Genomic DNA, 20,726 nt, shown 5'->3' on the forward strand with positions numbered 1-20,726 from the left:
TACTTATCAAAAAGGTAGCAATGGTCGTGCGTCTAGACACTGGCAATACCATCCATTTCCTCTCACTCCACCAACTACACCAACAACCCCCCCCCCCCCTTCTCTCTCTCTCTCTCTCTCTCTCTCTCTCTCTCTCTCTCAACAACACATCTCTCTCTCTCTCTCTCTCTCTCTCTCTCTCTTGACAACACTTCCCCCCCCTTCATTACCTAAGGCAATTAAATCAGACTCATGCACACAAAAATAGATTTATTTAAGAACAGAGTATTAGCTAAATAAACTCAGGTTCTCAACAAAATGATCAAATGAAAGGTTGAACTCAAAGTCCAAATAACTCAGATAACCCTCAATAATTAATCAAATAATTAACATTAGTTTAGCATAACATTACACATAGTCAGTACACCATGGAACATTAGTCAAGTTCCCATATTAGTTAAGTCACCATATTCAATTCCCCTTTCTCAGAATCGCCTATAAAAAGACAAGAGAACATATCGATAAGCACAAGATTATAAATTAAAATCAAAAGATCATATGAAATAGAACATCTTTGAAATAAATATTCAAAATACAAACAATCCACACCTTTGGCCAAAAATAAGTATGCTTACCCATTCAACACAGTATTCACAACACTTTTCTCAAAAGTACTTTTGCAAAAGCCATCTTGGCTTCTGCTGCCTCTGTAAGGATCTCTCACCTTGGTTACCTTACATCTCGTTATGTAGGGAAAAAGCTCGCACACACATACAAACTCACACACATTGTTCACGCCCCAGTAAACCACCTGTAACTAGTTTCAGAAGTCACCTCTGCATCAAGCGCCCATAGCGACAGGACATCACGCCACCCAAAAAGATACATCAGCATTCCCTAGGCTTGTCACCTCAAGCACTATCTGCAAGGAGAAGCTAAATCGATGACTTCTACATTCTAAGAAATGTCACAGCACATCACATTACAACGGTATCTTAAACATATTGTCTTAATACATCCCTCTTTTTATGTAACAGCTGCTCGGCCACCCAAGAATGCTAGCACCTACCTAGCCATAGCTCACATAAAACAGTTTATACATATAAAAAAACACATTGGCCGGCTCAGAAAACACCATAATAAAAACAATAACTGCACGTCTTTGGCAGTACAATGTCTATCACACATTATCTTGAACAGCCTTTATCCGGGCTATAATAACAGTTGACTGTAGAAAAACATATTCTCATCTTGAACTTTTGATTCTCCTGTGTCTGCAACTGCAACTGCACAGACTCGTGAAACACGCTGTAGAAAGGCAAAATGTCTCCCTGTGGAAGACAAGTGACGACTTCCATAGTCCAAAACCGCCGTAAAACCCCGTAGACTCGTAGAATCTCTCGCATGTGGGAACATCAGCAACATACATCTTTGTAGGACGTCTTGCTGAAGGCGTAGGGGAACGATGTTTATGGTGTTTCAGTATGTCAGTCATGTCATCGGTCAATTAAAGAAAAATTAACCCTAGACATACATCTGTCAAAAAATGACCTCAAAAATTCTAAGAAACACTTTCCAACTAACCACATTAATATAACCACTTAACTAATTTCTAACTACAACTTGTGAAGGAACTTCATAAGATCGCTAAATCATAAATCACTATTATAAACCCGTAAAGAAAATACTAAATTCTCCAATAATATAAAAAAAAAGGCTCGCCAACCTCACACACAAGTTAGTACACACCACCCAGAGCTCACAAAAACTCTACAGACTACTGTCATCACATTTTAAACTCACCATTTTCACAAAAAAAGGAAAATGAGCCCGAGAAAAAAAAGCGTAACAAACCCAGCCCCAAATTATCACCAAAAATGTTCTCTCAAGCTCTGATATTTCAGTAACCCACAAAATCAGTAAGAACCCTTTTACTGTCTGAAAGCAAAACCCTTTTACTGTTTATATAATTAACCTCCATGAAATATAATGCCAAACACCCTTCTATCTAACTCACATACCCCAACAGATTATATCTCCTGTCTAAAACAAAAATGCTATGTAAGCTTAACCCTAATTAAATCTCTCGTAGGAAAAGAAAAAAAAGAAGAAAAAAAATTATAGCAACAATAATAAGTGCACTTTTCCCCATCACAAAGCACATAATACATATAATGCATATAACCCAACATTTTCCCTCATAAATGCAGCATGTATTGTTACGGAATTTGCTACCGCAACAATTTCATCAATCAGAAACGACCGGAAACAACCCCCCCCCTTACACAGTATATCTCTGAAAATAGAGTAAATCTTCGAGTAATCAACACTGAAGGGAAAAAGTCAGCAACCGGACTCATCACACCTGTGAACACCTCAGGTGCTTCGAACAGCAGTATAGATTTGTCTAGTTAGACTTGCAACCTCCGAAAACCATTATTCTCCAAATATTTTATACTAACACCATTATTCTCTAAAAAGCCCCAAAAATTCTATACCGACATTATATAAGCACATTTCACAAAATTATCTCCAAGATATCACCAAGGTTGCCCAAAAATTGTCTTAAAGACATAACTCCCCCATGGTATTCCCCCAATTATATAAAACAAATTATCACCTATTTGGGATAAACCACAGTAAACCACAATTCAACAATTATATGCTGCCAAAATAATCACTGGTGAATATAAAAATACAACACCTCCGTAAAGCCACAATGCAGTAGTGTCACTCGCCCCTTAAGAGCCACCACACCAAAGGAACCACAATACCCCCTCTATGGCTCGTAAAACCACAGAAATTTAGCTCCAAAAATCATAACCAAAAATTCCCCTCCATTTCACTAATAACCACATATCACCATATTCCCCTCTATTTCATCAATAACCACATGTGGAATAAAAACCAAGTATATAAAAAATCGTTATATCTCAAATTCTCCAGTAAAATAACCTCGAAAAGCGTCTCTAAGGAGCTCAATGTTACAGTAAAAAAAACTATAAACTCTCTGTTTAGCATAACTGCTGAAAAGGGCAAAAACTTGGCAAATAAAATTGCCCAGGAAATTCTATAAAAAATAATCACTGTGCCATAACTCATTGCAACAAAACTACAAATCCAAAGTGTCTAAGCAAAGACTTCCTCATATTCACTGGGACACAGGCCACCAGAAACTTAATCAAGTTTCCTATCTCTGGCAAACTTGCCACAAATACAACAAAGGTATTGTGCAAGAGGGCAACAATTCCCGGAACACAAAACAACCAGAAAAAAAAAATGTAGTGCCATTATGTACACATTCCAAAAATGCAAAAATTCTCCCCTAAATCTCTTGCAGCATCAAATGGCTGAAATTATAAACGCATTCCCAAACAATGATTCCAAGTCACGAACTGAGATATTAAAAAATCTACACAAACTGTCTGGAGAGAAAAATAAATTCAAATTCGCTCATAAAAAAAAAAAAAAAAAAATCTTATGTCAGCGATGGCTAACGTCCAAAGAGGGAAAAGAAAAATCAATGGCACTGTTGACTGTTCCCGTGACACCTGTAACATCTGTGACTCACGTAGACTTCAAGCAATTATCTACTGAACCCATGAAAAAAAGGAAAACTCTAGGGCTATCATAGAAAACAAAAACAAAACAAAAAAATAAAACACCCGGGCAAAAGAAGACTGGAAGGTTTCCTCAATTTGACTTTTACCATAGTCTTTGAAATGGGCATTAACACAATATCCTCCGATAAAAAACCATTAAATTTGTGGTTAGTACCTCCCATATTCACAAACATCACCACCCTTAGTATCATTACAAGCACCCATGTTAGTATAAAAAAAATAACACCAATATCACCAAAGAAAGAACAAAAATCGTTCTAAAAGAAACCCTATGGGCATATCACATCATCCCTCGTGGCTATCAGCTGATGTGGCATGGCAATGAACTTTCTTTTCAAGGCCAAACTCACCCCCTTAACCCCGGTACAAAGAAAAAAAAAACTTCAACCTCCTGTTGGCACTACCCCATGAATCACACTAGTCTCCCTTTGCTGGCTATTCAAAAAAAATACGCTGAGTACATATGCATGAGAGAAACTGTCTCCAAGAGCCAAAAAAATGCAATCCAAGCACCCCCAGAACTGAGTTGCAAGTATGAAACAATTCATATGCATACGTATGTGTTAAAAAAAAAAAAAAAAAAAGGACGAATGCGTCGCCTCTAAACATGTGCTAAGAAAAAAACTCATCACGTTCTGCTCCTATGGGAAAAAAATGGTGATCTGAACTGCCTCTTTAACTCCAAAAATTATTCATACACAAAGTTAGAAAAAGATAAAAAAAAACACTAGGGCCTAAAAAAAAATGTAACACTCATGTCGTCAATGAGAGAACACCAGATCGCCAACTCGTGCATGTAAAAACACGCTAATACACACATACTTGCGTGTGTAAGAATGACCCAATACTCGAACGGCAAACACACGCACTCACAGATATCAACTGAGCGAGACAGACCCTCAAAGGCAAATCACGGCAGGCAAAAATGCTGTCAGTAATTGAATTTTTCCCTCCCAGTACCGCAACCGGCGGCTGAAAAATTCTTATCAGTTGTCACCTAGCATATGAAATCCTAACACAGTTTCACAACCAGCCTCTCAAAACAGCCTCTTTAAGCTACTATCAATTTCACAAAAGGCGTAGCAATGGTCCAAACACCGATGGCCACCAAACTTTAACTGAAGATTCTTGATCTCGGTACTTATCAAAAAGGTAGCAATGGTCGTGTGTCTAGGCACTGGCAATAACATCCATTTCCTCTCACTCCAACACTAACACCAACAACCTCCCCCCCACCCCCTCTCTCACTCTCTCTCTCTCTCCACACAACATCTCTCTCTCTCTCTCTCTCGACAACACACTTCCCCCCTCCCTCCATTACCTAAGACAGTTAAATCAGACTCGTGAACTACAAAAATAAATTTATTTAAGAGCAAAGTATTAGCTAAATAAACTCAGGTTCTTAACAAAATGATCAAATGAAAGGTTGAACTCAAAGTCCAAATAACACAGATAACCCTCGATAATTAATCAAATAACTAACATCAGTTTAGCCATAACATTATAGTCAAGTTCCCATATCAATAAAGTCACCATATTCAATTCCCTTTTCTCAGAATTGCCTATAAAGAGACAAGAAAACATATCGATAAGCACAAGATTATAAATTAAAATCAAAAGATCATATGAAATAGAACATCTTTGAAATAAATATTCAAAATACAGACAAGCCACACCTTTGGCCAAAAATAAGTATGCTTACCCATTCAACACAATATTCACAACACTTTTCTCAAAAGTACTTTTGCAAAAAGCCATCTTGGCTTCTGCCGCCTCTATAAGGATCTCTCACCTTGGTTACCTTACATCTCGTTATGTAGGGAAAAAGCTCACACACACATTGTTCACGACCCAGTAAACCACCTGTAACTAGTTTCTGAAGTCACCTCTGCATCAAGCGCCCATAGCGACAGGACATCACGCTACCCAAAAAAATACATCAGCATTCCCTAAGCTTGTCACCTCGAGCACTGTCTGCAAGGAGAAGCTAAATTGATGACTTCTGCATTCTAAGAAATGTCACAGCACATCACAGTACAACGGTATCTTAAACATATTGTCATAATACATCCCTCTTTTTAGACCGAGATTCAGAACAGAGATGGGTTTCCACCCCAGGAGGTCGAGACCTACGTTCAGGAGCCCGGGCTCCCAAAATTTTTACTTCCCCCCCCCCCTACTCCGAAGGGTAAGAAGGGATTCCCTGAAACAGAGCTGGTTCTGCCAGTGAAACGGGGCTGGCTATGCCCATATACCTTACCTTACCTTACAGACCTTACATCTTGTTCGGGTTGCCCCAGGTCCCTCAGTGTGATGCACCTCTAATGTCTACCAGAGAGTTGCTCGTACATCTTCCGGTATATTTTGCATCTTCCAATCTTGGATGGTCTGGGATGCAACTTAGATATTTGTCGAGCTTATTCTTAAACACATCTACGCTCATTCCTGATATATTCCTCAAATGAGCTGGCAACGCATTGAATAGATGCTGCATTATCGATGCTGGTGCGTAGTGGATTAATGTCCTGTGTGCTTTCCTTATTTTTCCTGGTATAGTTTTTGGCACTATTAATCAACTTCTGCTTGCTCTTTCTGATATTTTTAGCTCCATGATGTTTTCGGCTATTCCTTCTATCTGTTTCCATTCCTAAATTATCATGTAGCGTTCTCTTCTCCTTTCTAGACTATATGATTTTAAGGATTGTAGTCTTTCCCAGTAGTCAAGGTCCTTAACTTCTTCTATTCTAGCTGTAAAGGACCATTTGTAAGTAGAACTCTCTATTTTGTGCAATATCCTTTTGATAGTGTGGGTACCATATCATATTGCAATATTCAAGTGGAATACGAACGTATGTTTTATAAAGCATAATCATGTGTTCAGCTTTTCTTGTTTTGAAGTGCAGTAACAACATTCCCATTTTTGTTTTACATTTTGCCAATAGAATTGCTATTTGATTAGTGCATAACATGTTCCTATTCATCATCACACCAAGGTCTTTAACTGCTTCCTTATTTGTGATTGTCTCATTATTAGGTCTCCTATATGCATATAGCTTTCCTTCTCTGTCTCCATAATTTATTGATTCAAATTTATCAGAGTTAAATACCATCCTATTTACCTCTGCCCAATCATATACTTTGTTAAGGTCTCTTTGTAGCGCGTTCCTATCTTCATCACAATTAATTTCTCTACTTATTCCTGTGTCATCAGCGAAACTACTCACTACCGAGTCCTTAACATGACTGTCTATGTCTGCAATCATAATAACAAACAGTAATGCAGCTAACACCGTACCTTGTGGCACACCGGATATTACCTTAGCTTCATCCGATTTCTCATTGTTTGCAATAACTATCTGTTTTCTGTTGTGTAAAAATTCTTTTAACCATCTTCCTACTTTATCCAATATATTATGTTTTCTCATTTTCTTCGCTAATATATTATGGTCTACCTTGTCAAAAGCTTTTGCAAAGTCTAGATAAACCACATCTGTTTCACTTCCGCTTTTCATTTTGTATATGTTCTCACGGTGGACTAACAATTGGGTTTGTGTACTTTTTCCGGGTACGAAACCATGTTGTCCTATATTAAACAAATTATCTTTTATTGTTTGCAATAACTATCTGTTTTCTGTTGTGTAAAAATTCTTTTAACCATCTTCCTACTTTATCCACTATATTATGTTTTCTAATTTTCTTCGCTAATATATTATGGTCTACCTTGTCAAAAGCTTTTGCAAAGTCTAGATAAACCACATCTGTTTCACTTCCACTTTTCATTTTGTATATGTTCTCACGGTGGACTAACAATTGGGTTTGTGTACTTTTTCCGGGTACGAAACCATGTTGTCCTCTATTAAACAAATTATCTTTTATTAAATGTTTCATAATATTTTTCTTCGTTACCCTTTCATACACTTTCATAACATGTGATGTTAGACTCATTGGCCTATAATTACTAGCCTCTAGTCTTGATCCATTTTTGAAAGTAGGGGTAATATATGCTAATTTGTGCTCATCATAAATCTTGCCTGTATCTACACTTTGTCTTAATAATATTGCAAGTGGCTTTGCAATAGGATGAACTACTTTCTTTAACAAAATAGCAGGGACACCATCAGGACCTGCAGCAGCTCCATTTTTAATTTCATTAATAGCCTGCACAATAGCAGCTTCATTAATATCTATGTCAGCTAAATATTCACTATTTTCATCCCTTACTTCTATATCATTATCTTCATCATCAATTCTAGGGGTGAATTCTCTCTTATATCGTTCTGCCAATATGTTGCATATTTCCTCTTTTTCATTCGTTAACCTCCCTTCAATTCTTAGAGGGCCTATTTCTATTCTTCTTTTATTCATCTTTTTTGCATACGAGTATAATAGTTTGGGGTTTTGCTTGATATTTACTAGGGTTTTTTCTTCCAAGTCCCATTTTTCATTTTCTTTTGATTGTATAATCTTTTGTTCTGTATTTTCTAGCTTACTTTTTAGTTCTATAACTTTCCATGCATTTTTTTCTTTTGCAAGACCTTTTTTCCACTTTCTAATTTTCTGGAACAAGATCCTTCTGTCTCTTGGTATGCATGACTAATGTTTACTTTTCTTCTTCGGTATATATTTATCCACTATTTTCTCTAATATTTTATATAATATCTCTGTATTTACCCTTATATCATCACTTACAAAATTGTTATCCCAATCTTTGTTTAATTCTTCATTTATTTCTGACCATTTTATATTTTTACTGTTAAAGTTGTATTTTCCATATCCTTCCCACTTTTTCATTTCTTGCTTATCTCTGTTTTCACTTGCTTTGGAATGGACTGTTAATTCTATGACATTATGGTCTGAAATACTCGCATTATAAACTATTATTTCTTTAACATAATTCACCTCGTTCACAAATACTAGGTCTAAAGTATTTTCCTTTCTTGTTGGCAGGTGATTTATTTGTTGAATGTTGTATTCTAGTGTCACATCTAATAGCTTTCCGAATTGCCTCTTATCTTCTGCACTACTATTACTCTCTTTTTTATATGTATAAATACAATCACAATCTCCTATCTGTTCTTTCCAGTCTACGAAAGGAAATTTAAAGTCTCCGGATAGGAGAATAGTCCAGTCCTTGTGATTTCTACATATATCATCCAATATTTCTATTATTATGTTAAACTCTTTAGTATTAGGGGGTCTATATATTACTATGCTCATTAATTTTTCAGATTCAAATTCTACCGCTATGAGTTCACATTCTGAGTTACAATATTTCTCATATATTTTTCCTTGTTTTTTGTCTTTCCCATATATTGTGGTTCCCCCTTGATTCCTATTTTTTCTATCTGATCTATAAGTTTGGAACCCTTTTATTTGATCGTCATTCCCAGTCTCTTGGGAATACCAGGTTTCACTTATATTCATTATATCTATTTTCTTTTCAATTTGGGTTAGTTTTTCTAAGTACTCTATTTTTCTTCTTGAGTTACTTGTAACTAAACCCTGCGCATTCATCACTATGATGGTTTGCGTGTTTTCTCCTTCATTTAATATGGGTAATAATAAGGATTTTCCCATATCTCTTTCCTGTTCTGGTATGTTGTTCTTTTCTTCATTTCCAGAAATTCTGACATTAAAAAATCCAACTTTTCCATAATATTTTATCTTCCTTCATCATAATTATTCATTTTGTGTCTGAATCTGTAATTTTCTCCATATCTGCAATATCCTCTTGCATCATAAATACAGTTCTTATCTCTTGAGCTGTATCTTGGAGCTGATGCTAGGAAATTTTTTGCTGACACTCCATATCGCTGTGATGGCTTGCATTTTTCCTTCACCTGATATTCTTTGTTTCTCTCTTTATTCGTTTCTTTCTTATTTTGGATTTCATTATTTGATTGATTATTTATTTGATTTTGATTCATGGCTACAGGGTGCATATATTTACATTTTTTGTCGAACTTACATCCTTTTCCTTCTTTTAGGTTTTTGCATATTTTTGGATGTAGATCTCTGCAATCATCCTCATAGCCGTCTAGGTATGCACATTTACCATAGATTTCATAGTTGTGACATACCTTGGGATGTTTGTAGTAACATCTTTCTCCGAATCTGCAATTCCCTCTTTTTAAATGGTTGCAAACTTTGTCTTTCCTGTCTATTTTTTCCTCTTTCCCATCAATGTGCAGATCTGGGTAGAGCCTCTTCGGGATTTTCTTTTGTGTTGCCATGTCGTGATTTATTTCTTTGTATGTATGCTGCTTGATTGTCTCATATGTAGTATCAATGAGTATCTCTGCATCCATACTTTTATCTTGTTCTTTGTTTTCCTTTCTTTTTTCTGTCATTTCAGTTTTGTTTACTTCTCTTCCATTTTCCTCTTCTTCTTCTTCTTCCTCTTCTTCTTCTTCTTCATCCTCAACTATTTGTACATTCAGTCTTGATTTAATAACATTGTCTATCCATGATAGACATGTTGAGCAAAATATTCTGGTATCCTTTCTCATATCTTGCATAACTTCTGCACGTTGAGGATGCGTCGGAATGTTACATGCAGAACATTTTCTGATCAGGTTTTGTGGATTAACTACACTATACCACACCTTACACAGTTTGCATGCTTTTGGCATTCTTTTTCCTATTGCATCAATTAGGATATTCACAATGTTCACCTTATTCATTTTCTTTGTCGGAATATGTTGATTTATGTATATTTTCTTTATGAGTCTCTTGACCACTTGGATTTTATTTGGAACTTCTTCAATTATTTTCAAGATGTTTTCTGTTTATTTGTTCCAGTTTGAAGGATCATATCCTTCTAATATATCTATGAATGCTTTTGTATCTTTTTGGTTAGGGCTGTTGTTGATCTCATAGATGAGAAATGCCAGCTCCCTTCCTGCTACCTCATCATATTGCGAATCTGCTAAACACCCTAAATTTCGTATTTTTTTCCACAGTTGGAACTTACTGCCATCTTGATCTGATTTACAGTATTTCACTTGATAAACTAACTTAGTAGACACTTTATACTACTATTTTCACACTAATCTTATCACCGACAGTTCACGAACACTTCTAGATGTATATAAATTTCCAGACGTATATTAAACATGTGATATCTGTTGATTAATCAGACTGCGCGCGGTAACGTCTCACCAAGCAAAATGGCACTGAGAGAGAGTTACTTTACAAATTTCTGTATATATATGACTTATCATTTGGCTTTTGCCATGACTATCTATTAAGCCCAGGGACAGTCTCTCAGAGTGGCTGGCATCAACTTGGAGCAACCTTGCTTTTCTCACGGGCATTTTTATGTGGCGTGCTCAAGAGTGGGCTCTCCGGAACGCCTGTTCATTTTGTCACCGGAGGGAAAAACAAAGAACATAGTCTACCAAAAGGTTCTCTTGTGAATTGGAATCTCTCTCTCAACACCAAGAATTTTTCTTTCCATATATGTTTATGATGCTTCATTTTGATATTCATTTTCAAAGATGTTTTTTGTTTTGTCAGATTTGCATTCCTCACAATTCAGGTCGTGGTACTGTATTCAATTGTGGCTTGATTTATCTATTTTCTTTTCATAAACTATGCTCTGGGTTACAAGAACCAATCTAGCTGGGACCCACCCATAGGGCGGTTAACCAGCTAGTGCATAATAACAGAGGAAAAATTAATCAAATTACAGTAAGTATACATTTTTTCTTTCTTGATGTTTCCCCTACACGAGTTGCTCTTGTTTGGGTAATTTTTTTTTAGTCCACCCAGCAATTTTTTCAAGAAAAACCATTTTTTCTGATAGTTTTCTTGCTTTATTGTGTTTTGATGTTCTTATCTTGCGCAAAACCCGTTTTCCATTGACCGACACCCTAAATATCACAACGGTAATGGGGGCACCCAGGTGGGAACCAGGGGTTTTTGGTGGGGGAAAACGCAAATGAGCAATAAGCGGAAGATAATAACAACAGAACAAAACAAAACCACAAGAAAACTAACAGGAAAAAATGGTTTTCCCTGCAATAATAAGAGGGTGAAAGAACACTTACAGACTGACTTGGGACGAGGTAACTTTCTCAAGCTCTGTTTTCTAAATTGTCCCATTTTCTAAACCACAATTTACAAACGTGGTTAATACAGAAGATGAATAAAATAAGAGAAGCTGCTTAACTTAACAAACCCACCTAACCTAACCTAGGGGAGGTGATCCTTCCTTAGCGGGGAAGCCCCCTGCGACCCGCCTCCCCCTTACAGAAAATCTTGGTAATTTTTCGTACGAGAGCGACTCTTTGTAACAGTGGAAACATCAACAAAGAACTTAGAAAAAAATGCCTACTTACCGTAATTAGATTATTTTTTTCCTCTGTTGTTATGCATTTGCGCAAGAAACGTATTTAGAATTAAACACTTTTACATGTTTTACCCAAGAAAAATATAAATTCCAACGTAGGAGGTGGGTGGATTCCACCGAAAAATAACACCCTTATCAATGTTCTCTTGCAAATGGCATGTCAAATCTACAGGAGTATTGCAGGTACCTAACTTCTTCCTGTACACATAGTGACTATCACTTAAAATCCTTTGCATTCCACATACTTGTATAGTGGCTTAAAAATAAGTTTTTCTGCGTCTTCGGAAAGCACATGAACAGAAATAGTTCTGTAGTTACTGCAGTCTGCAGATATGCCACTCTTTAGAACAAGTACTGTGTTACTAATCCACTGCTCGTGACAAACAGACCAAATTCAACACATGGAGACGAAATCATGCACACAAAAATTACACCACTTTAGTAGAGTCTCGCCATGCAGTGAATAGAAATTACCATATATCTGAGAGAAATTCCTTGAAGAGGAAAGTTGAAGGAATTACTCAGCCTGATCTTCCGTGAACCGAATTAGCATTATCAATCTTTGGGTCAGGCTCGTCTCCCAACTTACCAATACTAACAGATGGTGGTATCTTGGTTACAGTCCCTTAGTAAAAGGGTGAAATGCTTCATAAAGCTTTAAAAGCTAAGCAATCAGCTGAGGATGTCCCTCTCCATGATACTTGTCATTCTTAACCTGTTTTTTTACAAATTTTGCAATTCACTCTAGGGATGTTAAGTAAATTCTTGGTAATCTTGATTGCTGAGGTGAAGATCCATTTAGTGTCTTTCTTTTGTTTATTTAAAACATTTTTAGTATGTTCTCTTCCAAGATTAATAGATACTATAGCAAGATTAATAGATACTATGAGCACTGGATTAGTAATACAGCACTTGTTCCAAAGAGCGGCATATCTGCAGACTGCAGTAACTACAGACCTATTTCTATTCACCATGTGCCTTCCAAAGTTACAGAAAACTTATATTTAAGACACTATTCAAGTATGTGGAATCTAAAGGATTTTAGCATAGTGAGCTTATCCATATGTATCATCAAACCATGTCTGGTTATTTTCCCTGATCTTGATGACATTTCTCGGGGCATAACTTACTAAAATACCTATCGATATTTCATTTAACTTATTCTTGGGTTCTGGCTCTAATATTGCACCTGAAATATTAAGTGCCTGACAAGCTTCAATAATGCTATCCCAACTGGCTCTAGTTTTCAGCCAGACCGTTTTTCCAACGGTGGCATTAGGAACATACTGATTGACAGATATGTTCACATCAATGAACACATCTGTGAATATGAGGACTAATCCATTACCAGAATTATGTGTAGGTTCCTCAGTTACCTGAACAAAATTAGAGTATACACAGAGCTCAAGAGCAGCCAACCAAGAAAATTGTCACTTACTGAAAATCTTGAAACAAACCACTTAATCGCAACTACACACTAAGTTTTTCTGACGATATATATATAGCCAACCTTAACCATGTGGGATATTCTCACGACAGAGTCAGGGCCATTTAAACCCTTGGATTAAAAATTCAACCTTTGACTTGTTACAACTTACAAGTGTCTCTGATGAAAACATCACATCATAGTTACGGTCACAAACCTGGGATCATGAACAATTGACAATAAGCCTCAAATATTTGAGTAAAGTACTCTGCAATGAGTCACAGGCCCGGAGTTAAGCTCAATGGCTAAAAGAAATAATATTAACAATATAAAATTAGAAACAAATCTATTAAAAAAGATTCATAAAAAAAATTTAAAAATTAATAAACAACAAACAATAAAGTCAGCAACAGTACGTTATTTACAATAATTTCAGCAAAAGGATGACTACAGCTAACCCCATATGTCATTACAAAAGGTAAAGCCGTGACACCTTATATGGTAAAGTAGAAACCGGCCAGGTTTGCCACAACAACTGGGGGAAGGCAGACTGGATGGATTTAGAAATCATATTAAGCTGAGAAGAAATAGATTAGGCAAAGAAGACGCTTACCTGATAATCCACCAAGCAACTTCTGCCCTCTCATCAGCCTGACCTACACAATGCCCCAAAAAACGGAAAATCGAACAAAAATGCGAAAAAATACCAGACAATCAAGGTGACTAACCCAAGACTACGGGAGAACACAATACAATCGCTATGGTACAGTCCAGGGTTGAAGAAGGTTTCTTACAAAGGATACAGGGTCCCTTCCACCGCCGGGTTTGATGGCAAGGCTCAAGACTTCTATCCTACCTCGTGTAGGACGGGACATCGAACCATAAATTGAATGTTGCCAAAAGCCACATTACACCGCGACCAAAATGAACGGACAGGGAAAATTGGGATAGATTGCGTGATGCTCACAGTTTAAACCTTCATTTTGAAATCGAAAGCATTTCTATTCTAGTCGTAGCAGCGGAGATACAATCGGGATATTACCGACGAAATTTTAGCAGTTGACAGGAAGGCTGAGATTTATCATCTGATGAAAGACACGCTTTTTTTTCTACCAATTTAATTTTTCTTATAGAAAACTTCGTAAACCATTAAGAAATTCACCAACGCTTACACTCTAAAAAATAAAATCAGACACATCATTATAAGTTCCAACCGTTGTTGTTCTGAATTTATTTTCTTTGGTCAAAAAGAAGTTAGTGGAGATATTTCAAAGAAAATGTGACAGGTATCGAGTAAAGAGCACGTAAAATTTTCGAAGGGTCGACTTAGCCAGATATGTCATTTCTTTTCTCAATAATTATGACCTTTTCCTTTTGCAATAATGTAGAGATAAACGACATTATTTGGCAATTATAACCATCAGTTATATATGTTTCTCCACAATCAATACGGTACTGTCATGAAATACAAGATAATCTATAATACTATTACAAACCCTAGACAAAACTTTGGCAACACTAGAATACCATTGTAAAATTCCATTATCAAAAGGGATAAGAAATATCTCTTTGCTGCAGAACTTTACAATAACGCGATAAATATAAAAGAAACTCGGGTTCATATTTAGCAGAATTTATCCAAACGATGGGAGACTGATAAACCAGCTCGGATGCTACCATAATAAGTTTAATAAAATTAATTCATTAAGAGTTTTACAAATGATTGGTTTTCCACAGCCTTTATCATCCATCCTCCCTCCACAAAAACAATAAAAGACGACAATAATAAATATATATATATATATATATATATATATATATATATATATATATATATATATATATATATATATATATATATATATATATATACCTTCATTGTTATTATTATTATTATTATTCACGTGACGAGTCCTATTAATAACGAACAAGCCTACAGAGGTTGACTTGAAATTCAAGCTTCCGAAGAATATGGTGTTCATTAGGAAGAAGTAAGAGCAGGTAAAGTGAAACACAGTTAAAGAAAAAAAAGCAAAAAAAAACATAAACGAATGGATAAAAATGTATTAAAATGAAAGAAGATTAACATTAGGGTAGCAATGCATTGCACTTTTGCATTACTATTGAAGGTCCAACTGACAAATTCTTGAATGCCAAAACAAATTATTATCATTTCGATACTACAAACCCAACGCACAGTTCACTCATACAAGTTCCTGGATGTCTCCGGGCATAAAGCTGAATTCCATCCAACCCCTTTCTGGACAACGGGTCTGTATAGTGGCGTAAGACGGGCACACACCGAAACTTTCTACAGCAGTGAGGTAGTCGAACATTTGGCCAATTTCGCACTCCTAAACACCCGTCATCCAGAAAGGGGTGAAATGGGAATCTCTCTCAAACACCCGGACATCTGTGAACTTGTATGAGTGAGTGTACCACCAAGAGCGGCTCCTTTCAAAATACAACTCCACAGGATATGCAAATGAGGCACTCAAGGAAAAGTCCTAAGGCGGCAAAGTAACTTTCAAGAAAATAATGTTGAATTCTACTGCTCAGAAACATCCTTTCTGCCTGCACAAACATGGACAAACTGTGCAACAGAAAGCATCGATTTATTGATTGGTTGAATATAGAATTAAAGCCAAAGGCCATGTACTTGGAACTATGAGGTCTTTCATCGCTGAAACGGAAGAGTAACAAGAGGAAGACCTCAATGCAGTTGCACTAGATTCAATTGTTGGGAGAGGGTGGAAAGTAAGAGGGAAGAAAGAAAATATAAAAGGAGGTGTAGTAAAAGGAACGAGGTTGTAGCTAGGGGGCCGAATGAACACTCTAAGAGACATTAATAACGCCTACAGTGCACCGCACGAGGTGCACTGATAGCATTAACCCCCTCCGGAAAGCTGACAGCAGGAAACGGACAATAAATCTGACCGGCGATTAAAAACGTTACGGACGAAGTTACGATTACGAGACTGGACGGTCAACGCTGTACTCGACCATCAAAGACTCAACTCACCTGTCTACTCCTGAACTTACAAACAATTTCTTCTCTCTGGAAATCCATTAAGGTATTTGTGGAAATAACTGCAATTTCCCCACAACTCAAATTCATGAACGTCATTTATCAAAAAATTCCAAAGAGTGAAGACATTTCTTTGAAATCTACCGTTAACACACACACACACACATTCTCTCTCTCTCTCTCTCTCTCTCTCTCTCTCTCTCTCTCTCTCTCTCTCTCTCTCTCTCTCTCTCTCTCTGGCCGTGCGGGTGAGGGGGTGAGGACGACAGGGATTTTAGTCTTCCCTGAGCACCGCTTCCAATCGGGTACCGCCTCACTAACATCCACGACATATTATCAAACGGTAAGTTGAACTGATAACCAGTATTTAAACAAATCATTAAATTGCTATATCCTTTATGAATCCAGTGAATGTTATTATTTTTACTTGTATTTCATCAAAACAAAAAAAATCAACGGAAAAGGATGTGAAAGAAGTGTACCGGGTTAAATTTAAGATGGAAATCTTACAAGTTAATAATTAAATTTTCTTACTTGGGAAACATAAATGAGTTTCGTATTTTCTTTGAAACAAAAATTTCGTCCCGCAAATTAACAATATATTTAATTCAACAACAAATTCCTTTTTTTTTTTATCTAGTCAGACATCAGTGCATCTTCTTTCTTCCTGTTCAAAACAGCTATGCTTTCTCCTTGTTCCTTCCTGAATAGAAAATCGAACAGTTTGCGATCACAGTTCAAAAAGACATCATGGAGTTCCAATTCTTCGTTCTCACTGAAAGCGAGTTATCGTTTTTCAAGCAAAAGATTGCCTTTCGATATCAGGTAAACTAATTAATTTCCCTCTCGTTTTCTTTATATAATCGGTAACTACCTTTCTTTAATTTCCTACACGAAGATCAGTGGTTTAATGAAGTAACTAAATGCCAAATCGCCCATCAGTGTTACGCAATTTTGAGTAGCCAAGGGATCTCTCAATTGCATATCAATTTAATATTCCATACATCAAGATTTAATATACATAGCCATAAACGTTGTTAGGTTTGGTTGGCTTAAATGATATCAAATCAGACTGGGTTCGGGAATGTGGTGAACAATACTATTTTATCTCACGACGTCAATGACAGATGATGAACTTGTCTCGAGAATCGAGATAGTGGCTACTGCTGGAAGCATCCGTGAATACGATTTACTTATACAATAATTTCTGCAAAATGGTGTCACAATAACTATGGTCATCAGCGGTGGAACTATTTTATACTAAAAAGAAAATATCTGAATATAAATGTTTCCTTAACCTCTACATAATCTTGTTTACTAGTAATGAACGTTCATTAGCAGTACCCTGATGTTGTAAGCAAACCTGAGTAGTATACCGAACATTTTGTGAAATAAGAACCCGCAACTTTGTTTCTTGGAGACAAATCCACAACAAAAGGATCAATTAAAATTTCAATATAGATACACATACTCGTGTGTGTGTGTATATATATAAATATATATATATTATATATATATATATATATATATATATATATATATATATATATATATATAAATTATATATATACACGTGCATTGAATGCATATGTATGTAGGAATTATATAAGCTGATGCAATCAATGCCACATTCGTCCTTTAATTGCTGCATCCAGGATTAATGAACTAAAAGAACACTTCCACAATCGTAGCCTGAATTTATGTCTTATAGGTTGCAGAGCATAACCACGCCCCTCAACCCCAAGTGCAATGTGTTACTTATCTCTATCTTCTTCTTCACAAACACAAATACTTTCTAAAACCCTATTTACCTCCATTTTCTGCACACACACACACACACACACAAACAAACATACTAACTTTAAACCCCTGCCACGTCATCTTGCCCGCGCTCCCTTTCCTCTCTCTCTCCCCTCCCTCCTACAAAGATTTCGAAATCTCAGGCCTTTTGAACATCCCAGCATCCTCTATCCTTCCCATGTGCCCTAACTAGCTAAAACCAACATTCAATCTTTTTTTGTAGCAACCTTTTCCCAGTCACATTAATCCATGATTCTTCATGTTAACAGTTACATCCTTTTACTTTCGTTGACATTCAACACAAACACTAACCTTTCAAGAAGTAGTGTGACTTAATGCGCATTCATCAAACCCCACTTTTCCTTTCCAAAATACTGTTTCCTTTACCGGGCCTTTCGAAAAACTCTAGATACCTTGGTGGCTTCACCTGTTTTTATTTGTTTATTCTTCATCGCTCATCTTTCCTGTCCTTTATCTATCCTCATAAGTAACTGTTGTAAACACTGAAGCTTACCTTTTTTTTCTTTTTACAAACCAAATTTTATTTTCATCACAAACATACTGAAGAGCCGTGAAGACATAACACAAACTTGTTTCAGACACTCTTACGCAAAGAACCGTTAAATTGATAGTACTCGTACCCTAACACACGACTTACTCTCAACCACACACACACACACACACACACACACCACAACAACCACATATATTATATATATATAGATATTAGATATATATAATTATATATATTATATATATTAGTATATATATATTATATATATAATAATATATATATATATCTATTTTTCTTATCACCAGGTTATACTTTAACCGGCGTGTGAACAACCCCGTTCCCTTTAATTAAATGTCCCCAAGAAATTGCACACATATTTGCAATGCACTGGGATATATATATATATATATATATATATATATATATATTATATATATATATATATATTATATATATATATATATGTATGTATGTATAGCAGTGAGGGTTTAAAATGGAGACATCTGTTTCATATTGACGTTTATTCAATGCAACGTTTCAGGGACCGGCCCCATTTTCAAGCTGAAAATTACAATAATAACATAGAATAAAACTAATTACTCACCTGAAAAACACACAAATGCAATATATAAAGCAAATTCAAAGAACAACAACGTAGAGGAAGGAAGACGAGTGACTAAAAAACAAAAACAAAAACAAAACACGAAGGTATCTCTGCTGTTTACGCCAGGTACAGAGGAGTGGAGGAAGGCAGTCTGGTTGCTCAGTCTCGGATAATGACACACTATTTCACAGTTTTAATTGCGACAATTTTAAGAAACTTTCAACCTTGACGGTGCAGGACACTGCCTTTATTTTTTATAGTAAAGCTTATGTGCAGGCTTCTCTAATTGCAATTTTAAGATAAACTCTCTTTCCACTCTTTTCCACAGGGCTTTTTCCCTTCTGGATGTTCGGAATTCCACAATGAGGTCACCTTTTCAAAGAAATATTTTACTGATAACTGTAGTCCCCGTAGTTTATTTTATAAATGCCTTCACAAACTTATGAATGTGAAGCTTTTACCTAACAATGCTATTCAGACTGTACCTAGGATGCCGTTCTACGCTAGTGTTCCATTTTTTGTGAACTCGAAATTCTATGCCAAAATGCAACAGATTATTAGGACTAATTATCCGGCCATAAAATGTCGGCTGATCCCAAAAAACCCATTGACAATTGGATCTATTTTTAAATAAAAACGAATTAAACCATCTCATGGCTTCTAATATTGTCTGTTTATATACTTATCCTAGATGTGATCTAGGAAAATATATCGGAGCCTCAAGAAGACTTCTTAAGGTCCGAATAGATTGCCATAGGAGGGGGAGTTTCCGTACTGGAGTCAAATTATCTCTCCGGAATTTTCCAGCATTCGTGACCACACAAAGAAATGGAAGAGCAATATTGAATATAAAAACTTTAAGATCCTAATAAAAGCGTCTTCTCCGCAGCAGCTAGCGGCGATCTTCGAATCGCTCTTTATAAAAACGATTGTTCCGAGACTGAGCAACCAAACTGCCTCCCTCCACCCCTCTGTACCTGGCGTTAACAACAGAGATGCCTTCGTGTTTTGTTTTTGATATATATATATATATATATATATATATATATATATATATATATATATATATATATATATATATAATCTTACATTTCTTCTTACATTTCTTTACTTGCCCGATGCTTACATTTTCTTATAACTTGGCCCGAAATGTAAGATCGGGAAATACGTGGGAGCCACCAAAAGATTGCTCAAAGTCAGAATCGATTCTCATCTCGGAGTCAGTCACCGTACGGGATGTACTTTGAAAACGAAAGAATTTTCCAACATACGAGAACATTGCAATAAATGTAAAACATCATTTCATATAAGGATTTTCGCATTGTCACTCAAGCGCCCAATGACTATTCTCTCTCTGTTTTGGAGTCGTTAACAATCAAACAGCTTGTGACCCCATTAA

This window comes from Macrobrachium nipponense, chromosome 16 (assembly GCF_015104395.2).
Source record: "Macrobrachium nipponense isolate FS-2020 chromosome 16, ASM1510439v2, whole genome shotgun sequence".
Lineage (NCBI taxonomy): Eukaryota > Metazoa > Arthropoda > Malacostraca > Decapoda > Palaemonidae > Macrobrachium > Macrobrachium nipponense.